This window comes from Stegostoma tigrinum, chromosome 18 (genome assembly GCF_030684315.1).
Source record: "Stegostoma tigrinum isolate sSteTig4 chromosome 18, sSteTig4.hap1, whole genome shotgun sequence".
NCBI classification, from domain to species: Eukaryota; Metazoa; Chordata; class Chondrichthyes; order Orectolobiformes; family Stegostomatidae; genus Stegostoma; species Stegostoma tigrinum.
Window position 1 is genome coordinate 37,738,613 of NC_081371.1, and position 14,621 is coordinate 37,753,233.

A 14,621-nucleotide genomic window follows, 5' to 3' on the forward strand; every position below is an offset into this window, starting at 1 on the left:
GTGATTGCTGGGCTGCTTCCTGAGATATCTGTATCACTAATAGCCACAGGTGAGGTGCCGGAAGACTGGAAGTTGGCTGATGTTATACCACTATTTAAGACAGATGGTAATGAAAAGCCAGGGAACAATAGACTAGTGAGCCTGACATTAGGGTGGACAAGTTGTTGGAGGGAGTCCGAGGGAAAGTTCTACATGTATTTGGAAAGGCAAAGACTGATTAGGGATAGTCAACATTGGCTTTGTGGGTTGGAAATCATGCCTCCTTAACATGATTGAGTTTTTGAAGAAATAACAGAGAGGATTGATGAGGGCAGAGTGGTAGATATGATCTATATGGACTTCAGGAAGATGTTTGACAAGGTTCCTCATGATAGACTGGTTAGTAAGGTTAGATCGCACAGAATACGGGGAGAACTAGCACATTCAGATACAGAACTAGCTTGAAGGTAGAAGACAAAGTGGTGGTGGGCAGTTGCTTTTCAGACTGGAGGCCTATGACCAGTGGTGTGCCACAAGAATTGGTGCTGGGTCCACTGCTTTTCATTATTAATATTAATGATATGGGTGCGAACATAGTAGCTACGGTTAGTAAGGTGGCAGATGATACTAAAATTGGAGGTGTAGTGGACAGTGAAGAAGGTTATCTCAGAGTACACTGGGACCTTGATCAGGTGGGCTGAGGAGCAGCAGACGGAATCATATTTAGATAAATGTGAGGTGCTGCATTTTGGAAAGGTAAATCAGGACAGGAAGTATACATTTAATGGTAAGAACCTGGGGAGTGTTGCTGAACAAACAGATCTTGGAGTGAAGATTCAATATTCCTTGAAAGTGAAATCGCCGGTAGACAGGATAATGAAGAAGGCATTTGGTATGCTTGACTTGATTGGTCAGTGTATTGAGTATAGGAGTTGGGAGGTCATGTGGCAGCTGTACAGGACGTTGGTCAGGCCATTATTGGAATATTGCATGCAGTTCTGGTCACGCTTCTGTAGGAAAGATGTTGTGAAACTTGAAAGGGTTCAGAAAAGATTCACAAAGATGTTGCCAGGGTTGGAGGATTTGAGCTACAGGGAGAGGCTGAATAGGCTGGGACTATATTCCTTGAAGCATCAGAGACTGAGGGCTGACCTTATACAGGTTTGAAAAAAAAGGGCATGGATATTGTAAATAGACAAGGTCTTTTTCTTGGCGTGGGGGAGTTCAAAACTAGAGCACATAGGTTTAAGGCGAGGGGAAAAGGGTTTAAAATGGACCTAAGGGGCAACTTTTTCACGTAGAGGTTGGTGCGTGTGTGGAATGAGCAGCCAGAAGAAGTGGCGAGGCTGGTATGATTACAACATTTAAATGGCATCTGGATGGGTACAGGAAGAGGAAGTGTTTAGAGGGTTATGGGCCTGGCAAATGGGGAGAGATTTATTTAGGATACCTGGGTGATTTGGACCAAAGGGCTTGTTTCCATGCTGTGTATCTCTATAACTCTATAATTGTGTCTCAGAATAGAGAAGACTAGGTTTTAAAATGTCCTAAGTCTTGAATTTCCCATTATATTTGATTTTATTTCATCAAAGTGTTCTCAATATTGCCTTGGGCATCCTGTCAGGATAAGTTTCCTTTATTTGCTGCTTCTACAGCCCATTGCCATAGTAAAGTGTGGTGTAGTGCAGGACTGATGCAGTATCAAATTTTCAAGTGTCACAAAGTCACTTCCAATGGGATCTTTAATAGGATTCTTAGTATCATTCTAAATGTCAGATGTGTGCACAATGGTCATTTAGTAATTTGTAGTTACTTTTTTCCAAAGAACAATTTGAAACTTTTACTGTAACGTTCTGACTCACTAAATTCTGTTTTGTAATTGTGCTAAAATTATGAGGAATTTAATCCCCTCCTCTTTGATCTCTGGCATTTCTCTAACAGTAAATGGATTAACTAGTACTGTATCAATGGGATTACGGTATAAAATATTTTTCCCTCATTATTCACAATGGTAATGTGCTTTCTATATCATTTCTTCAACTTTATCCTGTACAATCCATCAAAAGATTACACTGCGAGTGACTTTCAATCCAGGTCAGAAAGAATATGCATCTTACCCATGCAAACTGGTGTTCTCAAGCATAGTTGTACAGTCCTTGTTTGAAATGGAAGGAAGCTCATGTCCAACTTTCTTCTCCACCCTTAAAAGTCAATTATGCAGCATTTTATAACGTTGATCATTGATTATACATACATTAGTTTGGTAAAATAAAATTGAGCAAGTAAATTTTTAAAAAATCATTTACGGATGCCCTTGTGAGAATCAGAACAATGGTAACTATTATGACATCTGAGAACAATGATTCATTTATCATCTCTGTGCAGTGATGGAAAGAGCACAGTGATTGTTGCATTCACATAATTTGATAATAGTTAAAATGACTTCATATTGCATTCACTGACCTGAGCATCAGTCTCCCTTTTCACATTCTTTGGCAAATATGTTGCATATCCTCACTTCAAACAGAAGCATTTTTTCATGATTGCTAAGCTTAGAAAGCATTATTATTCCTCAAATTATCAAGGACAACTGACAACATAATAAACTTAGCATTTTTCACTCCCAGTCAGTTGCAAAACCTACACTTGTTCCTCTCCATATCGGTGCATATACATACTCTAAAACAGCTGCTGTCAGAAGTACTGCAGAAAACAATTAGACCTTAAAAGAGCTTTGAACCAACAGCATTGCACCAAACATCCGATTTGACATCATGGTGTACAAGACCAAAACATTCACACAATCAGATAAAAAAAAACAGGAAATACACTCAACGGTCTGAAATGAATCTTGATTGTGTATAGATAATGCTCAAGAAGGACATATTCATGATAGCTTTCTCATCTAAAATGATTCAGTACAAATAAGAAGAAATAATTCAGGGACATTTAAGCGACTCTTGGATAGGCACTTGGATGATAGTAAAATATGGGGTACACAAGTTAGTTTTGATCTTAGAGTAGGATAATAGATCAGCAAAAAATCATGAGATGAAGGGCCTGTACTGTGTTGTACTGTTCTATGTTCTAATTATTATGAATCTAAATATATGCAAAATCTTTAGAAGCAAAATGAACCAATCTAGTAAAAGAAAGTATCTCATTCATCGCAAGTGAGTTTGTAGCCTTTGGCTACAGGATAACATGATTTGTAGTAGGAAGGTGATTTAATGAAATGTTGATAATTGATTTTCACTGCATGAAAGGCAGGGTCAGCACAGCTTAGCAACTATTTACTAGAGTTCGACTATCTGTGTGTTTAAATAAAGAAAGCAATTCAGAATTCTTAACAGCTTGACATAGTTGGGATTCTGCTATAGTTTCCTACTCATGTCAAAAGTCCCAAGGTAGAGGCACTAGCATTCCTGTCTTAATTCATTGATGGTTAATAATGACAGGTATTCCTAGTGACAATGGTAAATGTAATTAATAATTCTTCTGGCATATTGATGATATTGGTTTCTGCTTCTGGCATATTCTGAATTGTTTTCTTGAAATTCACATCTTCTTGGAACTGTAATAAGTCTGACAAAAATGCATCAGAAAATTGAACAATTTTGTCACTTAGGATTTCTGATTTTAAAGCTCTGGAGTCACCATTCCCTAGTAATATGTGGAGATTATTAATTAAACTAACTACGGACTCTCCTGAATGCTGAATCTTCTGTTAGAATTCTTAAGGGAGTAAAATGTATTTGTTTCCAGGTTAAGGCAATTGTAGAAGTTTGTAGAATTTCATCAAAACTGTCTTTACCCTCTTTTATGTTTTGATTAATTTTCATCATAACTTTGTTTTGATTTAATGAGTTCTGGGTTCTATTGCATACAATTGTTAATTACTTACTCATTATTGATTTACTGCTTAATTTGGTTGCAATTCTGGATCTGAAGAACTGTTTTCTTTAAAATGCCAAATCCTATGTTCAATCTGGCTCATTCCTGCAATTAAATCTGCTCGCCAATTATTATTTCTCCTGCCATTTCTTCTTGATGTGCTTTTTTTATTACTTTAAAGCATTTCAGTTCTGCAATAGCGCAATGCTACATTATTTTCTCTGCCTGACAGGCATTTAAATATACTGCAGAGTAATAATGTTTTAATGCCCTGCTGTTACATTTTTCAGTTCTGTAATATCAATGAGCTGTATGTCTATGCTGCTAACTGAAGTTTTGCTGTGATTTTGCAATGGAAATGAAGGATTCCTGCTTACTTCGTCAGGCTAAAGGGATCAAAGAGTATGGGGAAACAGGAACAGGGTGCAGAGTTGGATGATCAGCCATGAATATATTGAAGAACAAAGCAGGCTTGGCGGGCCTACATGTGTTCCTATTTTCTAAGTTTCAATGATTCTCCTCATCTCAATGATTCAATGATATTCAGTGAGGGAGGATAGATATGAACATGTGGTTGTGTTGGGACCTATTTTACAAGCGGCTCACCCAAACAATACATGTTTTTGATACATAGTATTATTTCCGTTTTTGTAGTGCATGTCAAAATCATTTTTGTTGGAAGTTTAAACTTAGTTGATATTTCTGAGTTCTCATAAGACACTGAGTTATCATTTGTTACTTGAAGCTGGGGTCAATTAGCTGGGCAACTGGTTTGTGATGCAGAGTGATGCCAACAGTATGGGTTCAATTCCTGCAACAGCTAATGTTACTACGAAGGACTCTCCTTCTTAACCTCTCCCCTTGCCTGAGATGTGCTCAGGTTAAAAAACCACCAGCTGTCTGTCTCTAATGATCTAATAAAACTACGGTGACTTTACCTTTACTTGAAGCGAGAGGCTATAAGTTGAAATATGCTTGAGCGGCTAAATTTTGAGTATTTATTATAAATTCAAATAAGACCAGCAATTCATGGAGCCATTTAGAGTTTGTTTCATGAACCCTCCAGTCAGGTAGAAAAATAGGGATCACTGAGATTGTAAGTAAATGATTCCCTATAATTCATAAATAAACCATAAGCGTTCATTAGAGAAGGGGCTTTAGGTATAAAGCTTGAGGGCCGATACTTGATATGCAAGGGGAAAGGTGCGGAGACTCTCAGGGTGGTATGGGGTAAGAAACCACACTGTTGACATCATTGTGCTAATGGTGATTTTGACAGGGTAGTAGCCAAATCGAAAGTAAAGAATTAATTCTTCAAATGTCTCTGAGGTTCTCTTGTGACAAATGTAACTTTGAGAAAGGCAATTCTTGATATCTTGCCAACATTTTTGAAATGCTATCACATTATTAATTTATGTGATTATTCAGTGTGCAAAAACAATTTCCTTATCATCAGAAAAAGTCTATTTTATACATTTGTTGTAAAGTGTTGAATAGAAGTTGCAGCAATTAATGTGTTTCTGAATTACTTTAGATTCCCTACAGTGTGGAAACAGGACCTTCGGCCCAACAAGTCCACACTGCCCCTTGAAGCATCCCACCCAGACCCATCCCCCTATAACCTACACACCCCTGAATACTATGGGCAATTTAGCATGGCCAATCCACCTAGCCTGCACATCTTTGGACTGTGGGAGGAAACTGGAGCACCTGGAAACCTACACAGACATAGGGAAAATGTGCAAACTCCACACAGACAGTTGCCTGAGGCTGGAATCGAACCTGGGTCCCTGGTGCTATGAGGGTATAGTGCTAACCACTGATCCACTGTGCCACCTGTAGATTCTGCACTAGTTTCTTAGAGTCAAAGAGCCATAGAGTAATACAGCATGGAAAATGGCCTTTTGGCCCAAACTGGCCCACGATGACCCTAGTGCCCATTCAGCCAGTTCCAATTGCCCACCTTTGCTCCATATCCCTCTAAACCCCTCCCATCCATGTACCTATCCAAATGTTTTTTAAATGTTGCTATTGTACCTGCCTCAACCACTTTCTCTGGCGGCCCATTCCATATATGCACCACTCTCTGTGTGAAGAAGTTGCCCCTCAGGCCCATCTTAAATCTTTCCCCTCTCACCTTAAACCTCTGCCCTCTATTTTTCAATTCCCCATCCCTGGGAAAAAGACTGTATGCATTCATCTTATCAATGCCTGTAATGATTTTATACCCTCAATAAGGCCATCCCTCATTCTCCTATGTTCCAAGGAATAAAGTCGTATCCTGGCCAACCTCTCTCTATAACTCAAGCCTACTAGTGCTGGCAACATCTTCTTTGCACACTTTCTAGTTTAACTATGTCTTTCCTATAAAGGGGTGAACAAAACTTTACGTAATACTCCAAGTGGGGCCCCTCACCAACGACTTATACAACTACAAAATAATGTACCAACTCTTATACTCAATGCCTCGACTGATGAAGGCCAACATGCTAAATGCCTTCTTCACTACCTGTCTACCTGTGATGCTGCTTCAATGAACTACGTAATTGTACTCCTAGACCCCTATTTTCCACAACACTCCTCAGAACCTTATTGTTTACTGAATAAGTCCTACTTTGGTTTGACTTTGCAAACTGCAACACCTCACATTTATCTATATTGAATTGCATTTGTCGCACCTCAGCCCATTTCCCCATCTGATCAGGATCCCTCTGTAATTTTTGATAATCTTCCCTGCTATCAATGATAACTCATGGTTTTGTATCATCTGCAAACATACTAATCATGCCTTCTACATTCACATCCAGATTATTGATGTAAGTAACAAATAACAAAGGTCCCAGCACTGATCCCTGTGGCTCACCATTCATCACAGGCCTCCAATCTGAGAAACAAACTTCAACCATCATCCTCTGCTTCATACCATCGAGCCTATTTTGAATCTGTAGAGCTTGTCATCCCTGGATCCCATGTGAGCTAGCTTTCATGTCTAGCCTGCCATGCAGAACCTTGTCAAAGGTCTTACAAAAATCCACATAGACAAGATCCATTGCCCTGCCCTCATCTATCATCTTGGTTATCTATTCATAAAACTCTAAAAGATTTATCAGACATGACTTCCTGCACACAAATCCATGCTGACTGTCCTTAATCAGGCATTGACGATCCAAATGTTGGTTGATCCAGTCCCTCAGTATCCTCTCCAACAACTTTCTTACCACTGATGTCAGGATCATTGGCCAACAGTTCCCTGGCTTTATCATTGCCATCTTTCTTAAACAATGGAACAACATTAGCTACCCTCCAGTCTTCTGGAGCTTCACCAGTGGCTAAAGATGAAACAAAAATCTCTGCAAGAACCTCTGCAATTTCTTCCCTAGCCTGCTGCAACATTTGAGGATGGACTTGATTAGGCCCAGGAGTTCATACACTTTAATACGATCTAAGGCTGCAGGCACCTCTCTCCCATAGCTTCACACATAGAGGCAATGCTGATCTTTAAGGGGACCTAATGTCTCCCTAGCCACCGTTTTACATTTAATATAGCTTTTGAACCTCTTGGGATTACCTTTAACCTTACCTGCCAGAGCCATCTCGTACCTTCTTTTTGCTCTTTTGATTTCCTTCCTAAGTGTGCTCCCATACTTTTTATACTCATTTAGGGATTCACTTGAGTCCAATAACTTCAACCAAACGTGTACTGCCTTCTTTTTCCTGATCAGAGCCTCAATACCCCTTGTCAGCCAGGGATCCCTAAACCTGCCAGCTTTTCCCTTCACCTGAACAGGAACGTACTGTCCCTGGACTCTTGATATAATACTTTTAAAAGCCTCCCATTAGTCAGTCATTCCTTTCCCTGTAAACAGACTCACCCAATCGATCACTGCTAGATCGTGTCTAATGGCTGTCAGTTGGCCCTGCTACAGTTCAGTACCTTAACCTGAGGACTTGTCCTATCTTCTTCCATCACTATGTTAAAACTAAGCGAGTTATGGTCACAAAATGCTCTCCAACTTGCATCATCAGGACATAACCAGCATTCTGGGCACACCAGTGACAATGTATGATAGAAAAACTATTTGGCCCTCATTCTAGCTTCCTACACACTCCAGTACAACATCTGTCATTTATTTTATTTCAGTTGCAACTGTTGCATTGTGTTCTATTTGATTGATATGTCGAGCTACCAGCAATCCTCCTTTCTGACGATTGTGAATTCTAAGACTGAGTCTAAGCACCTATGTAAATAGGAATGGTAGATGATAGACCACTGGTGGGTCTAATAAGAAGAGGTACTTGTCATAATGTCAAGAGATAGTTTATTGTGTGGTAATTAAAAGTATAAAAATTACATTGATTTGTTGGTAATAATTACCTAAGGCTATCTGAAAGCAGAGAAATCTGCCTTATTATCCTGTTTGACACCATCACCTGGATAACTTGTTATGATCTCTCTACCTTAGTTAGTTTGTAAAGTTTAGATTAATTGTTACTTTGGTTAGATCCTTGGCATGCAACCCTTATACCTATTATGTTATTCCAGCCATTTAGTTTGTTTCCAGCACCAACCTTATTCTTAATTTTATATAATTAATCGGATTATAGGTCATCCCTTCACTTATTATATTCACTTCACTCACACCTTCTGATACTATTGATTACCTGAAGATAGTTGCTACTCAGCCTGTTGACACTCTTCTCACACTATTTGTACGATCATTTGATATCTCTGCTTATAAATTCTGTGTCTGTGCGCTTCCCTCCACTTCACCTAACGAAGGAGCAGCGGTCTGAAAGTTTGTGATTTCAAGTAAATCTGTTGGACCATAACCAGGTGTCATGTCACTACTGAACTGGAGGCAAAGAAGACACATCTATTACCATTGGGACGATGCAGAAGACTGCCTAATTCTCACTCGGAGACTGAGATGATATGAAACATCATCAGATTGGGTAGAATCCAGCGTAGCTTCAATATTAACTTTTTCAGAGTCATTACCTTACATCACAACAACTTCCAGCAGTCTCTTTAACAATTACTGGCTTGACTACTGTGTGCCTGAGAAAATGACAAAAATGGATCTGAAATACATGTTATGCTTTCTATGTATAAGCCAGTAGACAGTAATCCATGAACGCCTCTGTGTGCCCTAAACTATATGTGGCTAGCAGATGCTCAGCGTGAATGAGCACCCTTGTCTGTTAAATAGGTGATCTGTGTTTGAGTTGCAAAGCCAACATCTTGGTTCTGAGGAAGGGTCACTTGATCCAAAACCATATCTCTGATTTCTCGTCATAGATGCTGCTGGACGTGCTGAGGTTTTCCAGCAATTTCTGCCTTTATTTCAGTTTTTATAATGTTTTTCCAAAGTTTACATTCAAATACAATATGTCAAAAGATTTGGTGAAGAAGCAGAAATACAAATTAGAAGGCATATTCAGTTTTATAAATTTCTTATTCTTGGTTTAAGAATGACAGATTCTAGCGAGAGACAGACAGACCTGTGCAATTTCCTCCAGCTGAATAATACTCAAAGGCCCTTGAGCATCCCAGGTTTTGATTTGAGCCATAGAGTCACAGAGATGTACATCACAGAAACAAACGCTTCAGTCTACCTCGTCCATGTGGACAAGATTACTTAAATCAAGCTAGTCTCATTTGCCAGCATTTGGTCCATATCCCTCTAAACCCTTCCTATTTGTATACCCAACCAAATGCCTTTTAAATGTTGTAATCATACCAGCCTACACCACTTCCTCTGGCAGTTTATTCCATATACTCACCACCTGCTGCATGAAAAAGTTGCTTCTTAGGTCCTTTTTAAATCTATCCCCTTTCACCTTAAACCTATGTCCTGTAGTTTTGGACTCCTCTACCCTGTGGAAAAGATCTTGTCTATTCACCCTATCCATGCCCTCATGATTTCATAAGCCTCTATAAGGTCACGTCTCATCCCCCAAAATCCAGTGAAAATGGCCCCAGCCTTTTCAGCCTCTCCCTACAGCTCAAACCCTCCAAACCTGGCCACATTCTCGTAAATCTTTTCCGAACCCTTTCAAGTTTAACAACACATTTTCTAAAGCAGGGAGAGCAGAATTGAACACAATATTTCAGAAGTGGTTTAACCTATGTCCTGTACAGCCACAACATGACCTCCCAATCCCTATACTTGAAGCACTGACCAATAAAGGCAAGCATTCCAAACATCATCTTTACTACCCTGTCTACCTGTGACTAATTCCGATATTGGCATCAGCACCTAAGGCTTAAGGCACCAAGCTCCAGCATGCCCTCACGAAACCTCTCCTCTTCTCTTCCTCATTTCGCTTCATTAAGGTGCTCATTAAATCTTTGACAAAACTTTTGGTCATCTGTCCTAATATAGCCTTTTGCGATTGCAGTGCCTAATGTTGCTTTATTGTGTTCATTTGAAGAATTTTGGGTGATCTATAACGTTAAATATGTTGTATAAATACATGTTTTGTTGTCAAGCATACAGAGATATATTAATTTGAATGAGTGCGGTCTGAGAGAAAAATGCATTCATATATCAACCATTCATTGGTACGCAAAATATTCCGTACTTTCCATGAACCCAATCAAAGAATTAGAAAAGTATTGCATCTCCCTCACTGACAGTATTTATGCCTTTCTGATAGCATAATCTCTGAGAAATCTGATAGAAGAGCTTGCTAGTTCTGTGTCTAGGTAAGCTGTTTTCAGTTATGATAAGATCTAATTGTTATTCTGTTGCTATTTATTTATGGTTAGGTGCTCTAAACACATGTAATATAGAACATAGAACATAGAACAATACACCCTTCAGCCCTCGATGTTGCGCCGACCTGTGAACTAATCTAAGCCCATCCCCCTACACTATCCCATCATCATCCATATGCTTATCCAAGGGCTGTTTAAATGCTCCTAAGGTGGCTCAGTCAACTAACATTTGCCTTCTTTACTGCCTGCTGCACCTGCATGCATACCTTCAGCGACTGGTGCACAAGGACACCCAGCTCCCACAGCACACTCCCCTCTCCCAATTTACAGCCTTTCAGCTAGTAATCTGCCTTCTTGCTTTTGCTTCCAAAGTGAAACAAAATACTAAAGATCAATACTGACTCTCTCAAAAATCACCATTAAAGAGTTCGTTCTACTAACATTCATGGCTTAACTGAGAGGCTTAAAGGCAAAAAGTATCATTTCAAGCCCCATATTTGACAAAAATGTTGAAGCAAACTCTTGCCAAAACTTACAGGACTTTTAATGGTGGCAAGAAGTGTGCTCTGGGACTCGCAGAACAACTGCTACATGTAAAAATACCCAATGCCTGCCCATCAGAAGCCAATCCGCAAACAGAATTTTCCAACTATTCACCAATGTACATAAAAAGAACATGAATGTTGGTCCTGAAACAATCGGTATTTGGTTATTTCTTAGGGACAATCCATTGACATTGGATCTGAAGAAAATCTAATATAACATGATCAGATGTTGATGGATAGCCAACGAAGGGCAAAAGATTAACTGTATTAACTATTGCGCAACTTTCCAACTGCACATCACAGAAATACTATGAAAATATCCTGCAGGGGGCAATGTAGTCACAGTGTACATTTTTAGTGTAGTTCAACCTAAGCCTGAAATGAGATGTTATACAGGTTACCACTATTTGGATGGATTCATAACCAGACTTTATAAATTGTGTTCTATTTCATTAAAGTTCTACCTTCACATTCATATGTAATGTGTAATATAATATTGTATCCACAGCGTTAGAGTTTTCACTTGTAAGACTTGACAGATGCAATTGGTAAGTATTTACTTTCCACGTCGTCTCGTGAGGACCTACCCTCTCAAACACCAGCGATTATCTTCAGCTCAATAAAGCACTGATAAATTTGTAATAAATGTTGTTTTTCTCATTTCCTGCTTGGAGATTTGGAGATTTTTTTTTGCTGATATACAAAATACTCTGTGCTGCCATAACTGACACTCCTTGGATCAAACAGACTTATCTGGAAAATGGAAAGTCAAAGTCGAAAATGTTACATGATACAAAAAACTTCTAGGATGCTCTAAAGACAGTCTATGATCCATAGGTTTTTGGAAATTCTTCTCTCAATTTGGGATCCCTCTAGAATCCAAAGATACATCCATTATCCACCTTTTCAAAAAAGAGGGATATCATTGTACTAACAATGGTCAAGAAGTCTCCCTACTGTGCATTCCTGTGTAAACACTTTTATGAATTCTGTACAATGGCTTCGCACTGCATCAGGGACAAGGCCTTCAGTGTATTACAGTCAACACAGAGAAACACACAGAGCAGAACTACAACTTGCACACACAACATTTATTGATCTGACTAAAGCTTTCTGTACAGCTAGTCATGATTGCCTTCAAAAGAGCATGCCAAAATTTTGCTGTGAAATCAATTCATTACTATGATATGACAGTTCCAGAGCGACATGTTTGTTTGCGTCCTGTATAGTGACAAATGATATTTTTCCCTCCCACAAATAGAGGGGAAAATGGTGGCATGTTGACTCCAGTTCTTACAACATAGTGTTCACTGCCATGCTTCTGAAACATTCTGTTAGAATGAGTGGCATACACATTAGATAACACACAGTCAGCAAAGCCTTCAATTTGAGACAAAAAACAAAATTGCTTGAATATGTGATTCTGACTTCCCTTTCATTGATGACTGCTCTAAATGCCTTTTCAGAACAACATGGCATGGATCACTTCTCGTTGGCATGTGATAACCTCACTCTCACATGAGTCCTACACTAACTTGCCCACAAAAGCAAAGCTGAAGCATTTTCCTTGATCTTCAGCCAAAAATGCCATGTTACCGATCCATCCAGGCCCGCCTAGAGGTCCCTTGCAGTCCAGCCTTCAGACAATTTAATCCACTCCACACGATATTATGAAAGAGCACAAGACACTAGATACTGCAAATACTATAGTCCTTAATAGCATTCTAGCAAATGTACTAAATACTTGTACTCCAGAACTACATGGATACCTAGCTAAGCTGTTCCAGTACAGTTACAGCTGTGCCATGTTCTTGACAGTGAGAAAGATGGCATAGATATGGAGTAATAACTGATACAAAGGAAGATAATTGTGGGTGTTGGAACTGAAACAACTTTGCTTCAGAATATCTCTGCAGCAGTTCCCCAAGGTGCTAGACCTAACCATCTTCAGCTGCATCATCAATGACTTGCCCTCCATCATTTAGTCAGAAATGGGCAAGTTCACTGAGATTACACAATGTTTAACACCATTTACAACACATTAGATAGCGATGGAGCTCGTCTCCCTGTGCACAATATCTGGACAATATCCAGGCTTGGGCTGATAATCGACAAATAATATTTGTGTCACACAAATACCAGGCAGTGACAATCTCCAAAGAGAGAGAATTTACTGATCACCCCATCACATTCAATGGTATTTGATGAATCTGCTCTTAAAAACACATTGGGGAGACTGGAAACTGACTCGACCAGCTATAATAAAAAAAAGTGGTACAACAGCAAGTCAGTGGTTAGGAATCAGTGTGGAAATAGACCCATCAATGCTCCAAAGATCACCCCACTCAAATCTAGTCCCCTATCCTATCCCTGTATTTACCAAAGCCAATCCACTTAAATTGCACAGGCAATTTCGGATGGTCAATCCAGGTAACCTGCAAATCTTTGGACTGTGGGAGGAAACCGAAACATATGGCAGAAGCCCACTCATTCACAGGGAGAATGTGCAAACCCCATGCGTATAGTTGTCCACGGCTGGAATCAAACCCATGTCCCTGGCACTGCAAGGCAGCTGTGCTAAGCACTGGGCCACTCTAATTCATTAGTGCCTAACACTTCTCCTGTCTTCCCGGTGTTTGTTCACCATCTTTAAGAGATGAGTCAGAATGCAACTCAAGCAGTAAAGGAACTTGACACCATCCAATGTGAAGAGCTATTAAAACTCTGTCACTAGCTTTCAAACTTGAACACGAAGAAGGAAGCAGCTATTCTTACTTTTCACTGTCTCACATACTCAGTATATGAAACCAAAGGAGGTGGGAAGTTCATTGCTGTAAAGTTTGAGGTGGCTCATTTTGGGACCAAGAGTGTGGAGACACAGTATAAGATAAAGACAAGACATTGTAAAGAATGTGCAGGAGTAGAGAGACCTGAGTGTATGTATGTATGTATATATATATATAAAATTAAATCATTAAAGGTGGCAGATAAAAAAAAAGCTGTTATTAGAGCATACAGTGTTCTAGGCTTCAAAAATTAGAGCACAGAGCACATGATAGGGAGGGATGATGAACTTCTATAAGATGGTTAGACTTCATTTGGAGTATTGTGTACAATTCTGCTGACATGCTCTAAAAAGGATGTGAATGCATTGGAGAGAGCGCAGAATAATTTTACAGGAATTGTTCCAGTGATGAGACACTTTCATTTCTCAGCTAAGATTCGTAAAGTTTTTGCTGGGAGAGGAGAAGGCTGAGAGGAAATTTGATAAAAGTTTTCAAAATCATGAGAGATTTGGACTGAGTGGGTTGGGTTGCAGAAAATTATACCCATTCAAAAGCAGATTGAGAATCACATGGTGCAGTTTTAAAGTGCTTTGCAAAAAAAGCAAATACGAAGTTAGAAAAAAAAATTGTCATGCAACAAGTAGTTAGAGTGTGGAATGCACTGCCTGGAAATACAGTGGAGGTAGGTTCTGTTGA